At 32.5% G+C, this 22,106-nt stretch overlaps 2 pseudogenes; one reads left to right on the forward strand and one right to left on the reverse strand.

The window, feature by feature from the left end:
* Positions 1-306: 306 nt before the first annotated feature.
* LOC149552923 (cytochrome c biogenesis protein CCS1, chloroplastic pseudogene) lies at positions 307-1,313 on the reverse strand (annotated as a pseudogene).
* A 5,158-nt stretch (positions 1,314-6,471) lies between these two features.
* On the forward strand, positions 6,472-8,991 carry LOC149552924 (metal tolerance protein 11 pseudogene; annotated as a pseudogene).
* The last annotated feature ends 13,115 nt before the right edge of the window (positions 8,992-22,106 follow it).

Raw genomic sequence — 22,106 nt, forward strand, 5'->3', positions numbered from 1 at the left:
TCTTTGCAGAGATTTAAAATGTTGCAAATTAAATGGCTCAGATAAGAAACAATTTCTTGATATAGCATAGAACAAAGAAGAACATAAACATATAGCATGATCATGTTTTATTTGAAATGATCTGTAACATTAATTCAAATACTTATACATAATATTTTCTAGAAATCTATAAATGAATAAGATATAATGGTTTAGAAGCTCTAAAATTTTAGAAAATGACAAAAATATCCTTCAAGATGATTTCTTTTCTTGGCTCTCTCAAAGAGAGATTTAAAGATTTTAGAAATAAATATTTTCCATGTATACTTACATTTCTTTAGGATTGGTAGAACTATTATCATCTTCAAGTGGCAAGAATGTACCAAAACGTTTATTATCTCTGCTTTGTAATGCAGCATTGAAAGATTGAATGGTCCTACACCATTCTTGTGTATCTGAAGAGTTGAGATACTCCAATTTGTTTGATAGATTGTGATGCCCCCAAATTATTAAGGGCTATTCACACTGATAGTCTTCCTTAGAACTTCCTTTCTATTTGTATCACATAAAGAAAGGTTGATGTGAAATTGGGACACCTAAATAAAGATGGGCAAGAAAAATGAATAACAACAAGATACCTATTGTCAACATCTCAATGTAATTTTTGAAAGAGAGTTGATTATTTTGAGATTATCAAACTAAAAAATGTACCCAGGAGAACAAAAAAAGAACAAATAGTTGTAAGATGGTGGCTAGAATATTGTTTCTTCTTTTATGTGAGTGGTTGTGTGAAGGAGAAAAAAATCTCTAGATTGTAATCCCAAATATATATATATATATATATATATACCTCGCCATTCTCATAGTAATCAATATAAAACTTCTCAACATGAACTTCGGTTTGAAAACTTGGAATTGGTTTAGAAAAAATCCCATTTGGAGTAAGCACATCCCCCATCATAAAATTCAAGCCTTGAGGAATTGTAACTAAACCCGAGTAGCCCCCCATAGAAATTAGAGTTGCCCCTACCATTATGAGCAAAAGAGCTGCATGTACACCAATAGGTGCAACCCTATCAGCACGCCCTTTGAATCCATATAGATGTGATTCACTGAAGAATGCAAGCCTCAAATTTTGAGAAAAAAAAGATCATATTATCCATGGAATAAGAGAAAAAACATTGGATGAATGCTATGCGATCATTTCTTCCAAATAATCACAATTAGCTTACCTCATATCTTGAATCCATCAGAAGAACACCAAGGTCTTGAATATGAGTTCTGGGAAGTGATTCTGTAACTTCTAGTTTTAGGATGGTGGATCTAGACTTCATGAATGCCAAGGAGAAGGGTATAAATGTCCTGGGGAACCCTAATGCAAGGATTGGTAAATGCCATTGTATGACTATAGAATGGAACAACAGACTGTGCCTTGAATTGTAGTGACAATTACTAGTTTTTATTAAGTTTTGAAGTTAATAGAGAAGTATTTGTGGGTTTTATTAGATGGAATAGTGTTTATAGTGTTAATTCTTCCTTGTGAAAGCGTTAAGTTAGATCTTTTCAAGTTTTTCAAGTTCTTTGTTTAATTCTTTCTAAGTAGACTATGCTCCCCATCTAGTATCTATGATGTCATTATCATGACATTATAATTTGGAAGCATGGAATGTTAATGTAATTCTAGAAAAAGAAGAATGCAAATTTTAAAGACAGACAACATGCAAGCATCCCCTCATAATAAAGACAATGCCTTGAATAAAATATGGCATTGAAGGATCCCTCATTTTGGTAAAGATCATCAGAAAACTATAAGAGACATGAAATTTCTATAGGTCATGATAGTTCTAGTAAATGCTTTTGGATATAATGATGTAACTTTTTTTGGCATCAATAGTTTGGATCATACTCACATTTTTTCTCAAATGTTGATGCTGGAAAACACCACACAGTTATATCCATAAGCATTTGTCAATACCATAAAACTATCCTTGCTTCCTCTATAGGTTGTATTCTGGATGTCTGTATGAAATCTCTTTCTTGAAGCATATAGGGGAAAAAGTATCTATAAGTCATATATTAACTATGGCATGGAGTCCTTGTAGCACTGAACTTTTCAAAGATTTTCTTAATTGATGTCTTTAAGGATGTGAAAATTTTAAAAATAGACCATGACTAGAACGGCCCACTACCAATCACAATAGATAAAGAGTGTAAGTAAATCAAAATTTTCAAACCTGAACCAAGTCTTCTAACCATTCAACCTTTGAGCTAAGATCTTTCAATGCCAAAAATTAATACCTAACTCATTTAAACACATAATGAAACCAACATCATATGAGGAATACATTACCACATCACTGGATTAATTTCTACTACCTAATGATCTACATGTTGCCAGACATTGAAGCTATTAGTACAAAGCAAGAAGCTATTAAAATTATTATCTAGGAGAGAAAATAAAATAAAAATAGCAAATGATTATCTTAACTTACCATGTATGGCTATGCAATGAATTTGTGCAAAGCATTTTCTAGCCTTAACTTTGACATAAATTCCCACCAAAAATAATGTAAACATAACTCCACCAACTACTTTGCATGCTATGGCTATTGCCAATTTTTTTTCCTTCCCTGTAGAATAGAACACTTTGACTTTCATAATATTCCCAACAATAGGTTAATTTGCAGAATTAAGGGTATCTTAATTTGATATAAAGGCAACCTAATTAAAAACACACCTTTGTTTCATGTCAGGAAACTTACTTCCATTTTTGCTAAATGCTTATTTAATAGTAAAGTGATTGAATCATATACAAATGGAAAATGGGCATTCATTGGTGGAAAAAAAGTAAAGCATTAAATTACTCTTTGTGAACCAGGCTTTAAAGGAATGCATAGGATAATAAGATAATTTGTCAAACCCAAAATAAAGAGTAGTATGACAAATACTAGTGCTTAAAGATCTCTATCTTTCATAGTCTATATTATTAGAAAATTATCTCTTGGTAATATACTATATAGAGTGTTTGAATTGAGTAGTCTTGGATAACCCTGAAGAGCACTCAAGTATAATGAAAAACCAGCCAAAAGGGTGTTGTTCATAACAAGCATAAGTAGACTATGCCACTGTGAAAACAAGAATTAACATGGCAGAAGTTCAGATCATAGAAAAATTAGAGAAAAGACACTAAATACAAATTAATAGTGAAAGATGAATCATTGCACAACTGAAATTATAGTTCATATAGTTTTGGCTTGTCTAAACCAATATAGAAGATTAAGCAATCTAACACATAGAGAGCAGCTCCAGAGTTTTCTATAAAGTTTAAATCAAGACAAATAACTATTTGAATTTTGACTACAATACACGAACCCAATCTTATTCAATGCTAGATCACAATATTTCTCCAAAGTAGAAGAATTAAAATAGGTAGCCTAGATAACATAAAAGAAAAAAAATTAGAAGGTACAAGCTGGGTGCACATATGGTAAAAATCGAAGTGAGCCCCAATCTTTTATTCAACAGCCCAATTGCTAAATCAGATAGTTCCAACTTCCACATATCAATGAATTTTCACCATCAAAAGCATCACAGTTTAGGAGAGGGGTAAGGTTTCAAGTATTTGTTAAACAAACTTATTTGTGCATATTGAGGTGAGCATGTCATATTTACAGCCAATTCTTTCTACTGGCATTAATATTTGGAGCTGTTTGAATATGGGTTTTTGCAACACCAAGAGGAAAAATAGTTGAGAAAAGGGAATTGTTACATTAAGTACCATGGTAGATTCAAAAAGAAAAACAACATCAAACATACCTTTCTTCTTGTGGCATTCTAGAATGAATGTAGATTGATGGAAGGTTGCACTCTTATGGAAGCTTTTTCAGCTCTGTAGCTCTATTAACACTCTTGACAAATATCACAACTTGATTGAAGTCTAGTGCATCAAGCAGATCATTTAGCTTTTGATTCTTCTCTAGCTTGCTCAGTTTGATGTAGTGTTGGAAGAATCTTAGGATATAAATACCAAACACAACAAAAGAGAGAATTGTTACTATTTTATCAGACATTGAGAGAATTGTTACTAGTTTATCAGACATTAATGAACTCAAATAAATTCAACATATATCTCCATAGGTTGTAAAGGAAACAAATGTGTGTAACATTAGGTGGTGTGAAAGCCATCAAGAGCCAAGAGTGCTACAATAATCCACCTCACATTTGTACCATGAAAAATAACTAAACATAGCTAGTGCAATTATCATCAAAACTTCCAGAGGTCAAGACATGATTTGTGCCCTCGAAGAATGGTTTATCTAGTGAACCTATCAAGATAATTATAGAGCAACTAAAGAGGGCACTTATATCTGAAACAAATGAGGTTGCCATATGACACTTTATTCACAAAGCTAAAGAAAATCTAGTTAGAAGATGCAAATATGAGTTAAGTCGTGACTATCCATTTGAGTTAGGTGATAATGAGATGCTGCAAAACATACCAAATTAGAGTTACCAATAAATAAAGTTTGCAATTCACACAAGTATATTTATTAATTACAATTTATAGACTTATTGTGCCGAAAGTATTAAATAAGAGAAACTAGTAAACAATATTCTATTGTCTCTTGTACATAATATTAAGTTCTGGTTAAATTTATAATCTTTTTTTTGTTTAAATTTATTTACTATTAATCCAAGCATTTTATTTATCTATCCCAATTCCCAACCTTAAAGTAGATGGTCATTTAGCTCTTTCCACTCATATTTATTGTGCCCAGGTGGTTGTGTACGTAATTATTATTAATTCTTTAGAAATAGACTTTCCCAACTCTTGCAATGCAGTCACCCATGCAAGGGAAACTATAGACTTCTAATCCTGCATCGTATCCTAAGGATGAATCTCAAACACAGTGCTATCCAAGAACATTTTTTCACAATGTTATGAACCATGGAAACTTAATATCTTTAAAAGTAGGCATTAAATGACTGGAAAAAAAAATAGCCAAAAGGATATTGAGAATAAAATTTGGCATGAAGTGCAAGCTTTTTTAGTCTTCGTTATTCTTTTGCAGACTTCAAATTTTTACTGTACACCATGCTATCATTAGCTTCATCTCCATATTTCTCTCCCATCTCTAGATCTTCAAAATCTCCATAGGTAGAGTCATCATCTTCATCACTCTCATCCATTGCTTCACATCGACGAGAAACCTTTAACCAGTCACTAGTAACAAAGCGATCGTGAATGCTTTCAATTACATCCTGATTTAATGACTCACTTAATTGTGAATCATCTACCTGTGGCTTAGTGTAGTCATCAGTATTAGGATCTTCAACATTGAGATGCACATCATGTTTTTTCTGTCAAAGTACAAGAAGAAAAATATTAAGTCTGTGATGTAAATAATTACTTACAGAATAGAATACATGCAAAAAAAATAGCAAATGGTTTTCCATCGCACAATTTGCTTGCTCCATAGTAATTTTGACCTGATTGGAGGAAAATAATGAATGTGGGCAGGTTTCAATAAAAAATGAAGCATTACAATACATATAAATATCATATCTGTCAACACAGTGTCTTAGGTGGGAATACCGATAAATCATCAAACACTTCCAAGATGAACCTAGCTTATATTTGCACACCAAAACCTTGAATCTAGTAGCCATGAGAACAATTTTGGGAGGGTAGAGAAAACTAGGACAAGCTATAGCTTCCAAAAAAATGTAGGAATAGAATTTTTAAGCGAGTGTATCCCCTTTTTGATTTTTCTGCATCAAACCTTTTCTCTGCTACAATGCATGTTTTTGTATCTTGAATATTCACCAAAATGCTCTACATAAAAATTAGGGAAGAAATAACATGATATTGGTATGAATATTGTTAAGGAACAAGATAGCTAAATATCATCACCTAAAAGGTTAGGTATTTAAATATCATCACCTAAAACTTATGCAACTTTGGTGCTTATTAATTAGGTTTTACACTTGTTAGTTGTGCTTCTTATATATTATGTACTCTTGACTTCTTATCCTTTGGTTTCTTATTTGAGATTTGATAAGAGATCCCATGTAATAGGGAAGCATCCATATGGGAAACTTTTTCATTGCAAAATAAAAAATCCAAAGATGTTACTTTTTTTTAAGCTTAAGCTTTGCAACTTGATGTTTTATTGTTTCAAATTGCATTTATGTGCTACCCTGCATCCTTAGTAATGGGGGTTTCATTTTAATTTATGAATAAGATTAGGATGAGACTCATTAAGATCTTTGAGTAATTTCATAGAAGATATCAATATAACTAAAGATGAATTCTATTCTTCTTTGTAAGAAATTGTTTTAGATTGTTCATTATAGTTTGTGTTTTCTATTGCTATGGTTACTCATTGATGTGTGAATGTTCATATTCTTTTTTTCATGGTCTGTATTAATTGCTCAAAGAATGAGCATTGTGAATTGTCCAATGCTAATTTAGCATTAATTCATAATAGAATGCTCCATGTGCAAGGAATTCTATTTTTTGCTTCAGTTATGGTTACATTGGGACTGCAGATCATGTTAGAGTCTATTCGACAACTTGTTTCAAAGGTAAATTCCCTATTCAAGGATATACCTTTAAGAACAAGATACCTATTTCTCCCTAATGGTTCTCATGATGATTTGAACTTTTCATGAACATGGAAGATATATTATATGCTTTTTTGGTCACTTGTTTAGCTTTGTATCCTATTACTACAAATACAGTGTATTTTATTGGACATAATTACAACCATAGATACAATTTTGGGCTCATGATTTAAATCCTTTAAACAACATGGTTTTGCTAAGTTAAAATAATATTCAAGTGTTGGAGGTCATATGTATGTTCTTAAATACAACATCATCAGGTGAGTGTTAATATTTTGGATTACTAAACCCCCTTCACCATTTTTGAAGGAATTACATGGTATAAGTGGCTTGAGCTCTGGCTTTTTGTTTTTGCCAAAATTCTATAAGTGGATACAAATGAAAATAATCAAAGAAGTGCTTGATGTTGAGTTTTACTTGGCCTGATTTACATGGTTTTCCAGTGATGCAAAAGTGAACAAAATGAAGGCATACTTCCTTGTCCTAAAAGTTGAGTTTTATACGTTTTTATTTTGATCATTATTTTGGAGCTGTAAAATATTGAGCTTAAATGTGATATGGAGTATGCTTTTGTTCTGCACCAAATATTCTACTTTTGTTCTGCTCTTTTCCATCTGTTCCATCATTAGTGTATTGTCTTTTAAATGAGCTACTTTTGCATATTACATATAAGTAATACTCTTACACCAACTTCATTCCTAATTTATCTAGAACTGAGGTGTATTTTTTGAAGGAGATAGGTGGTTTTGGGTTGTTGGAATTATGGTTTCAGTTACTGTTGTGAAGTTGGTCCTTGTAATCTATTGCTAGACTTTTACAAATAAGATAGTAAAGGCATATGCCCAAGATCATTTCTTTGATGTCATCACCAATTCAATTGGTCTCACCGCTGCAATTCTTGGAAGTAAATTTTATTGGTGGATTGATCCAGCTGGAGCAATACTGGTAAGCACTTCTCTGACCTTTTACTTTACACTATAACATAGGATACTTCACATTTTGATTTTCTACAATAATGCCTACATAGTTAATAAAGCCAAATAATGTCTATATATGTGCTCCTAGCTAACTCGTATAACCCACGCCAAACATAGAATATGTTTCCACTTTCCACTAATTAGTAGTTGTTTTAAAGAGTCCAAGTAGATGTGACCATTTGCATTACTTGATTCTGGAGATCTTATTTGTGTAGAACAGTATTGGGGTTTCATTTCCTCAGAGATGATAGTAACGACTACTGCAAGGCATATCTATGTATACAATGTATTTAGAACACATGACTGTAGATAATACTAGTTGGCTCCTTCAAGATTACCATATCTAACCTCTCTTTGTATGTACATATAGGGATACAAACTTTTGTCTTTATAGATGGTAACACTGATAACAATCATTTAGAATTCTAGTGAGTAATAACAGCTGCAGGCATGCACAATAAGGAAGAGGATGTATTCTTTTGGAATCATCACAAAGACATACACCATATTGATACCATCAAAGCTTACATATTTGTGTCTCATTTCTTTGTTGAATTTGACATTGTGCTACCCAATGATATGCCCTTGCAAGATGCTCATGACATTGGAGAAGCACTTCAAGAAATATTGGAATCTCTTCCTGACATAAAAGAAGCTTTTGTGCATCTAGACTATGAATATTCTCACAAACCTGAGCATGGGAACGGAAATTCCTAGATGTCTATGATAGGTTGTATACTTTAACTAACTTTCCTAGCATCTTCTCCCCTTTTTATAAACCTATTATATCTTTGAAGCATTTAGAATGCTAGTGAGTAATAACAGCTACAGGCATGCACAATAACAAAGAGGATGTATTCTTTTTTATTTAAACTTGATCATTAGTGTCTATTAAGTTATTTGTGTGGTGGTGGTAGCAAGAAGGATGTATAATCTTGTGATCACTAAAGCCAAAATATAGATTACCAGGCTTCCTTTGAGTAGATGCCAAGTATGCTTCAATTTTATATTAATGTGTATAATTTGAAATACTAAAGCTAATAGTGGGTCTTTTGTGCAGTTAGCACTTTGTACAATCAGGACATGGTCAAGCACAGTTTTGGAGAATGTGAATTCTTTGGTGGAGAAAAAAATGTTGCCTAATTATTTGCAGAAATTGACATATCTCTATTGGAATCATCACAAAGACATATGCCATATTGATATCATCAGAGCTTACACATTTGTGTTTCATTTCTTTATTGAAGTTGACATTGTGCTACCTAGTGATGTGCCCTTGCAGGATGCTCATGACATTGAAGAAGCACTTCAAGAAAAATTGGAATCTCTTCCTGACATAGAATGGACTTTTGTGCATCTAGACTATGAATATTGTTGTAGACCTAAGCATGGGAAAGGAAATTCCTAGATGTCTATGATAGGTTGTATACTTTAACTAACTTTCCTAGCATTTTTTTCCCTTTCTATAAACCTATTATGGTCAACTAGTACATTTCTTGCAACATTATATGTAACCACTATCAATGTTGTGTATGAAGCACATGCCATTAAAAAGATCTAAATGATTGTTGACCAAGGCATAGACTTATTTAAGGAAGTTCTCAAAATTTTTCCCTATATGGGGAAAAGTAGTAAAATATTAACACTTAAGGCTTCCTTACTATGAAATTATATTGAATGAATAAAAAATTATTACTTGCCTACCTACCAATAATAGATGTATTCCCAACCTTAACATAATAGAGCGGATTCTTCAGACAGATGGGAAAAACTTATTTAGTCTGAAAGGAAGAGCATAAAATCCTATTGCAATTTTCTCATATCCTTACCATTTTGGCCATTCTGTTAAGGAACTTTAATCATAGGAAGGAGGATAAGGGTGGTTATGGAAGAGGGGAATGGCTATGGATTCCTCACTAGGTACACCAACTCAAATGGATGGCAAAGGGCCACATGAGGCCATAAGGGATGGTATCCACTCTTGGGCGTTAGGTAGAGGAATGATTCGATATGGATTTTTCACTAGGTACACCCACTTGTATGGATGGCAACAGCCACAGGAAACCAAGAGTGATGGAATTTTCTCTTGGACCTAGGGTAGATGATTAGTTAAGGCACCCTAATATGCCCCTTATCCTACCTCTCCCATAGTCTAACTCCATTAATAAACTCAGTATTCCATATGATTTAATTAACTGTCCTAATCCTATTTGGAACGATATATGTTTTAATATTGCAAATAAGGAAGATCTATTTGTGGATTATGTTTCAAAGATTTCCTAAAATGTTGAAGGACCAAGTACATGATGTTACACATTCTATTCTACTTCTTGTTCTACTTGGAATCTTTGATTCAGAGAAAATACTCAAGCATTTACAGAAAGGGGACATTACATACAACAACCATATAAATCAAAGTCTTCCTAAGAAATTAGCACTATGAAAAGTATGTGAAATCTTTCTGTATAACATCAGCTACATGTGTAGTATAACATATTTTAATTAGTCATTACAATAAATGTAAACAAGAAAAGATCATTTTTCATAAGGATTTGATACCTCTCACAACATATCAGATCCAGAAGATGGATATGTGCAAGTTACTTGTTTTGTGACTAGTAGTCATACATAATTTGAAAGCCTAGCAAACAACCCAATCATAATATATCTATAGACCACTAAAAAAAGCACATTTATAAAAAAATAAATGTAGCATATAGGATTCATAAAAATATACTACACATGTTCCTTAAAGTAGGCAACAACACGTTTTGTGCGCATTTCAAGGCTTTCACCATTTGGGGGAGGAATGTCATAACTGCGACACCATTCATGAAATTTCTCCTTTACATATCTATCAGTTGTTTCCTTTTTGTTGAGGCCTTACAATTCTCCATACCTGCATTGTAGTAAACATTTATGGAGTAATCATTATAAACTTATATTATACACAGTTGCAACTATTAATATCCAAGAATTGTTAGCATTAAGCTTTTACATGCGCTCATTGAGTTGCCAAGCTATTATAATTGGAATAGAATGTTTTTGAGTATCTTCACTGAATATCCCGCTCCATGCCTTGGCCTACTCACTCTCATTATGTATTATTATTGGTACCTACATCACACGGAATTCAACTTCAAGCTTTAGTCCTGTTTAACAAGTCATTATATAAATGTTGACATCCAAACCTAATCACTCATATTATAGATGTGCTACTGAAACCACAAGAATAAATTTGAATTTAAGAAATAGAACGACATCCTAAACACCTCAGCCTACCTAGGATAGTCATTTCACAACTACCTCCAAAGAAATGAATCTAATATTTTATTCTTGTTTTCATTAAAAGGACCTTTAAATTTATACAAATTGTATAATCATCATTTTTTAAAACAATAAACACATGGCTTTCAGATGATAATCAAGTTCAAGTCTATCATGACAATTGACCAGCAAATTATGAACAAAGGTAATTATAGAAGGATGTAATTATATTAACCCAATGCACATTCCAAATAAAACAGGAAAATCTTGACATTATTCAAGAAATTTTAAGATGCACAAATCACATTGAACCAGGTGTTGGGTGAATCCCATGTAAGCACACAGTTTTCTAGCTTTAACCAAAGGTAAGAGGTTTGATACCAACCTCTATAGCTCTAAACATTCAAAAAATTGCTCAAAATGTTAGAAACTCAGAAGTCAACTATTGAGCAATGGCTTAGAAATTGGTTGAGTAGCAATGGCCACAATAACCTTTTAGGAATATGAAGGCCTTAGAAAAAAGGATAATTGGAAATTCAGAAGGCTCCTACCAAATGCAATTTATCTAATAAAATCACCCCCTCATTTTTCTCAATGAACAAAACTCCATCTATGCATTTGTCAACTCTTGCTAGATACAAAATTTAAATTTCCTAAGAATTGATACTGAACTCAAGTAATAACCATTTAAACACCTACCCTTGCATATATAGAGAAGCAAAGTAGTTAATGCTGGCATAAACATAAAGTAAAGATTTGACTAAAAAACCTTTTTCTTGTGGTGTTGATTCATCGCAAGCATAGCAATCATCTAAGCCCAAACCAATGCAAAAGTAAATATCAAATCAACTAGAATATTGCTAATCCTTTTTCTAGCATCAACAACCTCTTCTACTCCTTTTTGAGTCAACTAGTATAGTGTTGTAAGAAAGATGATCTTTATATAGTGGCAGCTGATGAAAAGGCATTAACAACTCTTTTAGCTGCCTGTACTTTTCTCACTAGCACCTTCCATTTCACTTCATCCTTCTTGCTTTGCTATTTCACTTGTTCTTTAAAATTCCTGCATGAAGATATACTCTGATTATCTATAACAAAAAGAAGTATGCTTCTAGAAAATGCAATAATACTAATTGTGCATTTAATAACAAAAGCCCCATCTGTACCTACATAGAGGAACCTTGTAGACATTTGGCTCATAACACATTCTTGAATGAAGTTTAAGAAGTTGCCAAATTCTTTACAGTGAACACATCCACTAGGGAATCGTGTCTTACACCTAGCAAAATGTCTAACTAAAGATTCAAGGCCTTTGCATGCTAGGAAATTGCAAGGTCCCATAGTATCATCTAGGTCTTTGTCATGGGGTCCTATTGTCCGACAACCATCTCTGCAGATATGAACAAGGTCTTCCATGGCATCATATAATTGTAAATATATTCTTTTCTCCTCTATCTTGTGAAGCCTTTCTTGTTTTTTCTTTGAATAGATCACAAATTAAATTTATATCAATCTTAACAAAACTAAGAAACTACATTGGCATCAATACCAGCTACTTGTGAGAGATTTAGCTTCAAACCAAGTTCTCTACTTTAGTGTACTCCAAACATCTTTACCTTACTACATGACTTAGTATTGATTCAACTCTATGATAGTTTTTAATTGCTTAAACCTCCTTGCATTTGCATGATAACTGGCAATCTGCACTGATATAAACCTTCTTTTAATCTATAGATATCTAGTGAAAAGAGTAATCTTTCACCCTTGATATATCTAAGAAATTGTGACAAGGACTAGAACCATTGAATACTCAATGTAGTAACATAGTGCATATCCAATAGTAACATTCAAAAATCAAAATAGAAATAGAAATTCAAGTACCTATCCCAACAGTGGCTTGGCTGCAAAATGGTGTAGGTGGGGCTACTCAAATACTCCAAGTACCTGGTGTAAGGATGTCTCTGGGACAACTTCTTTGAGGTTTGGGAGGGGTTGTGAGTCCCTGTGTTACATTGTGTGCCATAGAATATCTCAAGAAATTTTAGATCTGCAGTAAACCTATAATGGTATGTTTGTTGGCATTTTTGAGTATATAAAAATTCATTGAATTGATGCTTTGATGTACATTTCATCTATACTTACATTTTCACTTCATATTTATTTCTATTTCATTTATACATTGCAAACAACTAGGAAAACCAAAATAATACAAAAGAACAAAATGTTGGAAATCCTTAAAAAAATCAAAAAAATCAAAGAAGCACAAAAAAAAATCAAAACTTGTAGTTGTCAGATCAAAGGGGATCTTTCAGTATAAAGAGGCAATAGGAATTTGTGTGCTCAGAAGGTAAGTGTATGTTGAGCTAGAGCAATAAATGAAATGCTATGAGTATCATTACTAGGTCTACACAGAGCAATAGCCTAGCACATATCTTATGTCAAGTGAAATTCTTGTCCTGATAGCTGCTAGATTTGATTGTGTGGTCAATTTCTTCATCGTAGTTCATTGGAAACTATGCATGGTCCTGTGGCAAGAGAAATCTAGTGGTAGACTTCGGCAAAGGATGGAATAATGTGTGCATCACTACACCTTTATTGAATGCAATATTAGCTAGCTTCCTGGAGAGCTTGGTTCTTAACTTTTCAGGCTGTTTGGATTTGAAGCAGATTTCCCTCCCATGAAGGATTTCAATTGAATTCATGAAAGAAAATGGAAATCTGTAATGTGCATGTTGTATGCACCAATTTCTTTTACACTCCCTTTCTCTTTTCAATGTTATAGTATTCAGGCATATTTTCAAATAGTTTGCTTGCAATATTGAATGCTCAGTTTCTTGTTTGCAAAGATGATGATGTTTTCTCATTTTTGTTTAGAGAATGATTTGAATTTAAAATTGTTGTCATAGTTCCTTGTAAGTTTTCCACTTTTCTCAAACAATGGAAACTTCAACACATACAATTTGAAAGATAATAAACGATTAATAGATTGCTAATTGTACAGTAGTAAGACTGGAAATAATGTTAGTTGTTTTAGGTTGGCAAATTTTTAATAAGCCTATAAAAAAGACAAAACAAATTGATTGCTCTTCATTGTACCCATCCCACAAAAATGTTAACATTGACTAGCAACCGGAGGAATGTTGTTGCAGTCTAAATTTACCTCTAGTTTTTTTTAAAAAAGACTTGAGCAACCTCTTCCTTAATTTCCATTCCTTTCCTAACCTCAACATCCATCCATTATCTCATTAAACCTACCATTTTCTACCTTCAAATTCCAAATCTATGTCTTTCTTCTTCATGCTAGCAAGGAGGAAAGTAAATTCCCACATCCTAGCAGAAGTCAGGGTACAATCTGGGTATGTCAATGCAAGACATAGATTTTATATATATATATATATATATATATATATATATATATATATATATATATATATATATATATATGAAGCCTAAAACTTCTATATCCATAAAAAGCTAGAACCATATTAATCTTTTAAAACTATATTAATAAAATACTGTGTCATTATTCATATTAAAATGGTAATGTAACCTTAAAACAAAATTTAGTGCCATGAATCCTAAGGTTGAATGCAGATGGTAGAATGAAGATTTTAGCTTGAAGCTTTGAGTTGGATATATTGACCAAATATATGGCATTTATATAATATACACTCAGGGTCCTTAGTCTTGTCATAGTAGGGCCTACACTTGACATACTAGGGACAAGGTCTTTGGTATTAATGAAGCCCTCTAATTCAACAAATTTATAGAATATTCACAGAAAATTCACAATTTGATCTACTTTGTATTATGCTATAACTTATTGACCTAAATATTACCATAAATTCTTAAACTTTGATAAAGCTATTATCATATCCTGAATAAATACTATTGTTGATGTCAAGGGCAGTTCAAACACTAGAAGTTCATGATCAACACATTTAACAAATGCATTAAAACAAACTCTCTACATTGCATCCACAATAGTTTAACATTTTCAACTAGTTATCCAAAATATAACCAAGGGAAACAATCTCATGAGTAGGGCAATTCTAATCAAAGATTTTAAACAGACCTAGCCTATAAAAACAATTCACCTCAACAACTAAGCTAACATCAAGAGGAAAAAAGAGAGACATATAGCTATAGAACCTAGCTCATTCACAAGCAAGCATGTGCCCTCGTTAGAAATCTTGTCAGTATTCTTCCCCAAAGATGGAGATGAATCTTTGATCAACCATTTTTATTAGAATGATATTGTAGTATTTACCCATAATAGTCATTTAAGTCACCTAATGCATAGTTCAAAATATCATTATTGACAACTATTGCTGAGGGCAAAAAAAAAGGGTAAATATATAAAGGGAACAAAATGATCAAATATCAAACATTGTAGGTAGCAACACATAAATCCCATATCACATTTGCATTGTATGTTATGGGTAGTAGTAGTTCTGGATCATTTTAGAACTACGACATGCAAAGTGTCCATATTATGTTAGTTTGGGCTTCGCTTGGTTTCAAGAATACTATAATATTCTCTACTTAACAAGGCCAACCACATGAAGGTGGAAGCTCATCTAGCCTCAGCCCCCTCCCCCTAAAATCAATCTAAAGTACCCATTATCATCTAATTACATACTTCATTCATTCATTCATCCATTTATGAACTATAACATTCAATCAATACAATCACATAACATTCATTAATATGATATAAAATTCATTAATACACAATACTAATCAAAACTTTATTAACACATAACAATATTCATTAACATAAAATAAAAATCTGTATTAATACGCATCATTCATACATACTTACTTTAAAAAAAGTTCTTTCATTATCCAACAAGGTTTATCAAAGAAGATTTTTAAAACATCATTTCTTTTTTTTGTTTTTCTGAGCTCTCTTAAGAAAAGTGCTCATAGGAGCATCCATATCTGCATCATTCTCTTCCTCTTCTAGCACGTGTAATGTCAAATTATGATGGCTCCTTCTCTTTGGAGGAGCAGGAGGTTGCTGCACTAAAGGGGGCTCTGTTGCAAGAACAAGTGGATGGGATAAATTGGCATACTCTTTTTCTTTTTCTAACTGTTACAAGTTTGTAATTAAGTATGAGTACAACATAAAATGCATTTTTCTTACCTAACAATGGGACATCACATACATTAACATTTTGATCTGCCACCGCATCAACATGCTGAACACTTGGAACATGGTCCACTCCTTCAGTATGATGTTCAACATGCTTTGAAATATTCAAAAAAAAGATACACGTCAAATTCCAATTGAAGATGTTAAATTGTATTCATAATTGTATAATTAATTTCCAATAGTAAATTAATACCTCCACCACTATAATGCACATCATGGCCTTCGTCACAAGCAGGTTCTGTGGTAGGATATGAAGGCTACAGTAAAATGTTATGCACATTGTTATGTAGTCAATTTACGTTTAAAACTAATACCAAAAAAGAATCTTCTCAATTATTTAATTTCATTCACTTTTCATCTGACCAATTTACCTGTGAGATATCATTTGGTGCACTGGATTCTTGGTCAAGGCTTACAGATTCTTCACATAGGTGTGCAACCACAACTTTATAGCCTTCCTTCAAGGTAATTTTTCTATCTTCATCTGTGACCTCCACATTGAAATCTATGCCCTATATTTTTTTCTTGATAATGTAAGTTTTCCACGTATGGTTTCATTAAAAAAAACTATTTGCAAAATTATATTTATAAAAAAATATTCAATGTTCTACATACAAGTCGAGACTGGAGATTCATATAGCCACCAGAGCCAATTTTGTGTTGGCCAACCTTTTCTACTCTCACTTTTGTAGCCATGGATGTGTCCTATAATCTATGAATAGTTTCAAACATCTTAGATTATATATTTACAAATATCAATAATTAGTGCATAATTTGAATGTACTTAATACTATAATGACATACCTCTTTTTGCCCTATGCTGCTTCATTATCTCTATCTTTATATATCCTTTTCTCCTTTGCATCTTCTATTATTTCATTCCACTCCATTGGTGGAATCATAGGAGGATGGTCATACTTTGGGTTATCCTTAAGAGCCCTTCTATATTTATCCCTCACAATCTTTATATGCTTTGCTACTCTTTTCAAAAGTAGGCCAGTGTCAAAAACGTTTTTCCCAAATTTCTCCTCAATAGATGCAATCAGCTAATTTTTTAATTCCACAGCTTGTAAATTCCACCTTTTTAAAAACAAATAGATTGCTAGGTCAATAACTTTAATATATTACAATAAATAGAAGAAAAGAAAAATTATGTAGCAATGATATGAAACTACATACTTTTTACGTGTGGTGGGTCCAAATAGTCTTAATGTCATATGAAAAAGATGTTCAAAGAAAGCATTATTACCTACAAAAACATAAAGGATTTATCAATCCAAATGAGTAATGTAAAAGTAAACTAAATTTACACTTTAAATAATATCAATTTTAAAGCACCTGGAAGCTTTTGTTCTTTTAATGGAAATATAGTTTTCTTATTCAGCAACAATGTCCCTTCATACGAACTAGTACTAATCACTCGAACTGCTCAAGGAAATGGATCAACTTCAATAGTACTGCTCTCTATTGGTCTATCAACTGAAACATCATAACAATTAAATGAAAATTTGTGTACTACTCTCTATTGGTCTATCTCCCTACCTATGTACTAGTCCCCCATGGGTGCAGAGCAATCGTAGGCAAGCCACACTCGCCATTTGAACCCGAAGGTGGAATCAAACTGAAGACCATGAGGGTGACCCACAACTTCAAGCCTATCTGTCTACCGTGTGCACTAGGGGTCGCCGCCTACAAGTTCTCATTTATTATGAAGAAAGTTAGCAGAATGCTTCCATAAATATTCTTGATTTATATGGAAGGCAAAATACTTTGAGGAGGCCATCTTTCTACAATAGTTGTTTGTTAGGTAAGAAATAATTATAGTTTGAGATAAAAGAATTTGAAACAAGATCAAGGGATACTTGGTAGCATTTTTGTTAAAGAGTCTCATGACAATGCCAAGAATCGTAATGATGTCAAAATGATGGAAGTGAAAGACAACAAAATGTATGCAATCAAATAATGTCAAATAAAAATAGAAAATTGCTCCTGGAATAAGAGGCAATCCTGTGAATAACACTATATTTGCAAGAATAGTGCAGGTGCACATATGTTACATTCACATTAGAATGGTTAGGATTTTATTTGTGATCTTGATAGTAATTTTTAACAATGGAGTTCAAGAGGTTGGACTACTCATTCTCTATTTAGTATGCACTATTCTCAAGAACTAGTCAAGTTATTTATCAAGGAAGCTTATGAAAAGTCCATTTCTTGTTAAATGTTCAAAGAATGATTGTTTAGTGACCTTAATATTTAATTGCTTTTGTGTTTGCTAACTATAGAAAGGGTGATTATCAATACTAGCACACATTATCAGAGGGTCCAAAAGAACAATATGATAAGAATATGTTTGAAATGAGCTAGATACATATTTGAAACATTGATAAAAGTAACTGACAACTGTTTGGTATTATGCTAGTGTTTAGGAAATGTATAAAAAAGTATATTTACAAACTATGTTGTAGGATGGTATGTTCACTTGATTATGCAGTTGTAATTAATATGGATGGCTGAAGGAAATCATAAATTAGAAAGTATAAAAAGAGCTCCTTGTCTTCCAATCGTGCATACCTTATCCAACAAGCCCATGCTGAAGCCTCACTTGTTTTATGTTGAATAATGATCTTTGATGGCTCACGAATGCTTAACTAGGTCATTAAGAGTTGTGTGCCCTGGAAATGCAAAATTTCTCCTTTAAGAAAAAGGACCCACTTTTCAATATCATTTGGTAAATCCTATAATAATTAATCTACAAACACCCATTAAGTTATGCTCTGTTCAACTACTATTCTAGACTGCTACTTCCAATTTGGGAAAATAATTTTGTTTGTTTGCATCTAATTCAAGAACTTATTGAAAGGCTCAACTTTATGAATTATGTTTATATTCTTTGAACTATCTTGAAGCAACTTATCCAACTTTATATACAATATTGGAAGAGTTTATGTCAGATCTTCTTTAATCTAAATAGACTACTTCCAAACAAGAAGTTAGCCCATTAAATGGATGATGAAAACACAACAATTATACTATTTTACCTTTTAATAAAAGCAGAAGCAGATGCAATACTCCTGTATGTGGATAGGCAAGGGCCTCTATATGAGAAAAGAATGCCCAATGGCCTAATTCATTCTCATTCAGAAGCAAATGTACTACAGCTTAAGGACCAGTTATCCTAATCTCATGTGTGTTTGTTGATGAGAATGAGAAACAAGTATTCAATGCAAGCTATGGTCAACCACCTGAATGCTATTCTCTCTCACTAGTCGGTCATAGCTGGTATTGAAAGAATGGTTCCACACTAGGCCAAGTCAACATAGGACACTTGCAAGAAAATTTGTTTATGGGCAAACCCTATCAGAAAAGCCAATCCGATATCTGCACTCACCAAAGTTCAAAAAATGCGAGCAAGAAAGACACACAATTTCATCTTTCCTTCCCAACCATATCCAAGTTCAAAAAATGTGGGAAAACATATTCGGCATGCACTCACCAAAGTTCAGAAAATGCGGGCAAATATTTGGCATTTCTAGTCTTTGCATCGACTTTGTGTAATTTGACGTTGGTCAAAGTTTCGAACAAACGGGGGGAATTTTTTTTTTTTTGCGACCAAAGCAAGAATGAAAACAAAAAATAAAGAGGATTCATAGCATTGGTCAAAATTTTTGGTAGAAAAATGGATGCAAATGTACTAGTGCCTATTGTAAATTATGAAATTTTCTAAGGGCCCACAATATGGAATCCCTTATAAGTCCCATGTGTTTGAAAGGGAAAATCAAAAGTTGTTCTTCCAATGGAAAAACATTAAATGTTCTTGAAATAGGACAGCTTCAAGAAATGCTTATTTCAAAAATATAGAAATTGGAACCATTATACAATCAATTAGCCTATGATCTCTACCTATTATTCAACTCCCATGATGTGTTGAAAAAGTGAGAAACAGTTGAAAACAATTCATAAATACTATAGAGATGTGCAAATATTAGATGACAACACAACAACATTAAATGATAAAAACAAGATAATTAATGTTGAAAATATATTGATGATGAGGAAATAAGGTGGATTGGAAAAGTTGGGTTTACTCTCAAACTTAATCATGAGGTTACAACCTAGGAGAGAAAGAGTATAAAATATGAAAAATTATGAGATAAATGGAAAAATATAAATTAATTTGAACTCCCATGAAAGAATACTTGTAAGCCAAATAGCATTTTTTTTGGAGGTGATCTACAAATCCACCTTTAGCTTTAGCTAGAAATTCAAAAACATTAATAAACAAAAATAGCTTTCACCTTCCCTCCAACTATTGAAAAGCTCAAATAATACTAAGAGATAATGATGCTTAGGTTAAACTTATAACTCAGCCAAGCTACATATTTTTCTTGCAATAAGAAAAGAGATGGAAAAGATACAAGCAAGACCTTTGAGGATTTCACAAATGGGTGAGTAACTTGTTTATTGTTCCACTCCAAGTACTTTGAAGGTTTTTCTCATCATTACTTTTATTAATTTAGGGAGATAATATTTGCCAGGGATGGGGATAGCAAGAAAAGCTCTAGTGAAGGAGACAAAAAGCCATCCACTTCTTCCTTCATTCCTACTCCTTTTTCCTCTTTATTTCATTCACTTTGTGCTTTTGTGTATGATTATTTGTTGTGTATTGGTCCATTGTGCTGTTTTCTATGTTATTTTAACAAAGCTTGATTGAGTAGTGTCAAAAATTGTCCCTTTACAATTTCACACTTAGTTTAGGCTCACTTTAGTGGTTGTGCCTAATTTTATACAACTTTGGGACCATTTGCATAATCTTGGTGCATTCTATAATTTCTATTTTATAAAATATTTTTTAATAACAAATAAATAAAATTTAAATATAAAAATTAATAAATAATAAAATAATTACAAGTTAATTAAGTTAAATAAAAGGTCAAGAGATGTGAAATGAGGAAATGTGACTCCCTAGGAATTTGATATAGATTTGAGGAGAGTTCATTTGAAAGGGTGAGAGAGAGAAAGGAAGAAAAAAGAAGGAATGAAGAAGAAAGGAAGATAGATAAATAAAATAGGGAAGTGACTCTTTCAAAGGGTTGTAACTCTTCGAAAGGGTTGTGACTCTTTTAAAGGGTAGAAATGTTGAAGGGTTGCGACTCTTTCAAAGGGTGCAAATTGTGATAGGTTGTAACTATTGTAAAGGGATAGACATGATAAAGAGGTGTGAATTTCCCCCAAATTGGTAGATATAAAGGGTAGAAGATTTGATTGAAGAAGAACATCCAACCGAGATCACTTTGGGGAATAATATATTATTCTCAAAGGCAACAATGGAAAGTGGTGACTCAATCCTTATGAAAGGTCGTAACCCTTCCAATAATAAAGTATAAAAGAGGATCAATACAGTACTCATTAAAAGGTGGATCAGAGTAGAAGGTGTAAGAAAATCGTCCAACAATTAATACATTTAGTAGTTCCTTGCTAAACATCATGGGAACAATTGAAGAATATATCATAAGGAATCATTGAGGAAGAATCAAACACAATAATAAGTTAGAAGCAGTTACAAGAATTAAACAATAAGATAAAATTGAGATTAGGCATATGAAAGCAATAGACCCTTGGGTTTTTCACAACTATTATTACCAGCATCTTGTAATTTAGCAATTTCTCTTTGGTATTTATAATTGCCTATGTGTTATTTTTCAATCAATTATATTTATAATTATTTGATATAGAATGTATATTCAATTATCTATTTGTGAACTTTCATCATTATAGAAGGATGTGTAAGAGAAAGAGGAATCATGAGGAATGCCATCTAGGTAGGGACCCCGGGTGAATGATCAACCATGTTGCGAGCCACCTAGGCCAAAGCTCCATTCTTAAGCATAGATAGAATAATCAAGGTATTGAAGATCAGTAGCTATAGGAGCTATCTAATATACCTGTGAGGCAACATATTGAAGAGTTATTATCATTAGTGTATCTTACATGTCATTACTAGCAAAGAGAATGTCCTCAAAACTGCCAAGGTTGCTAGGGGTTCCAGTTTTTGCCAACTTCCAATTTAATCCACTTCCCTCAAAAATATCCATAGC

The sequence above is a fragment of the Cupressus sempervirens genome, chromosome 6 (assembly GCF_028749045.1).
Source record: "Cupressus sempervirens isolate cs-2001-9-10 chromosome 6, ASM2874904v1, whole genome shotgun sequence".
Classification (NCBI taxonomy): domain Eukaryota; kingdom Viridiplantae; phylum Streptophyta; class Pinopsida; order Cupressales; family Cupressaceae; genus Cupressus; species Cupressus sempervirens.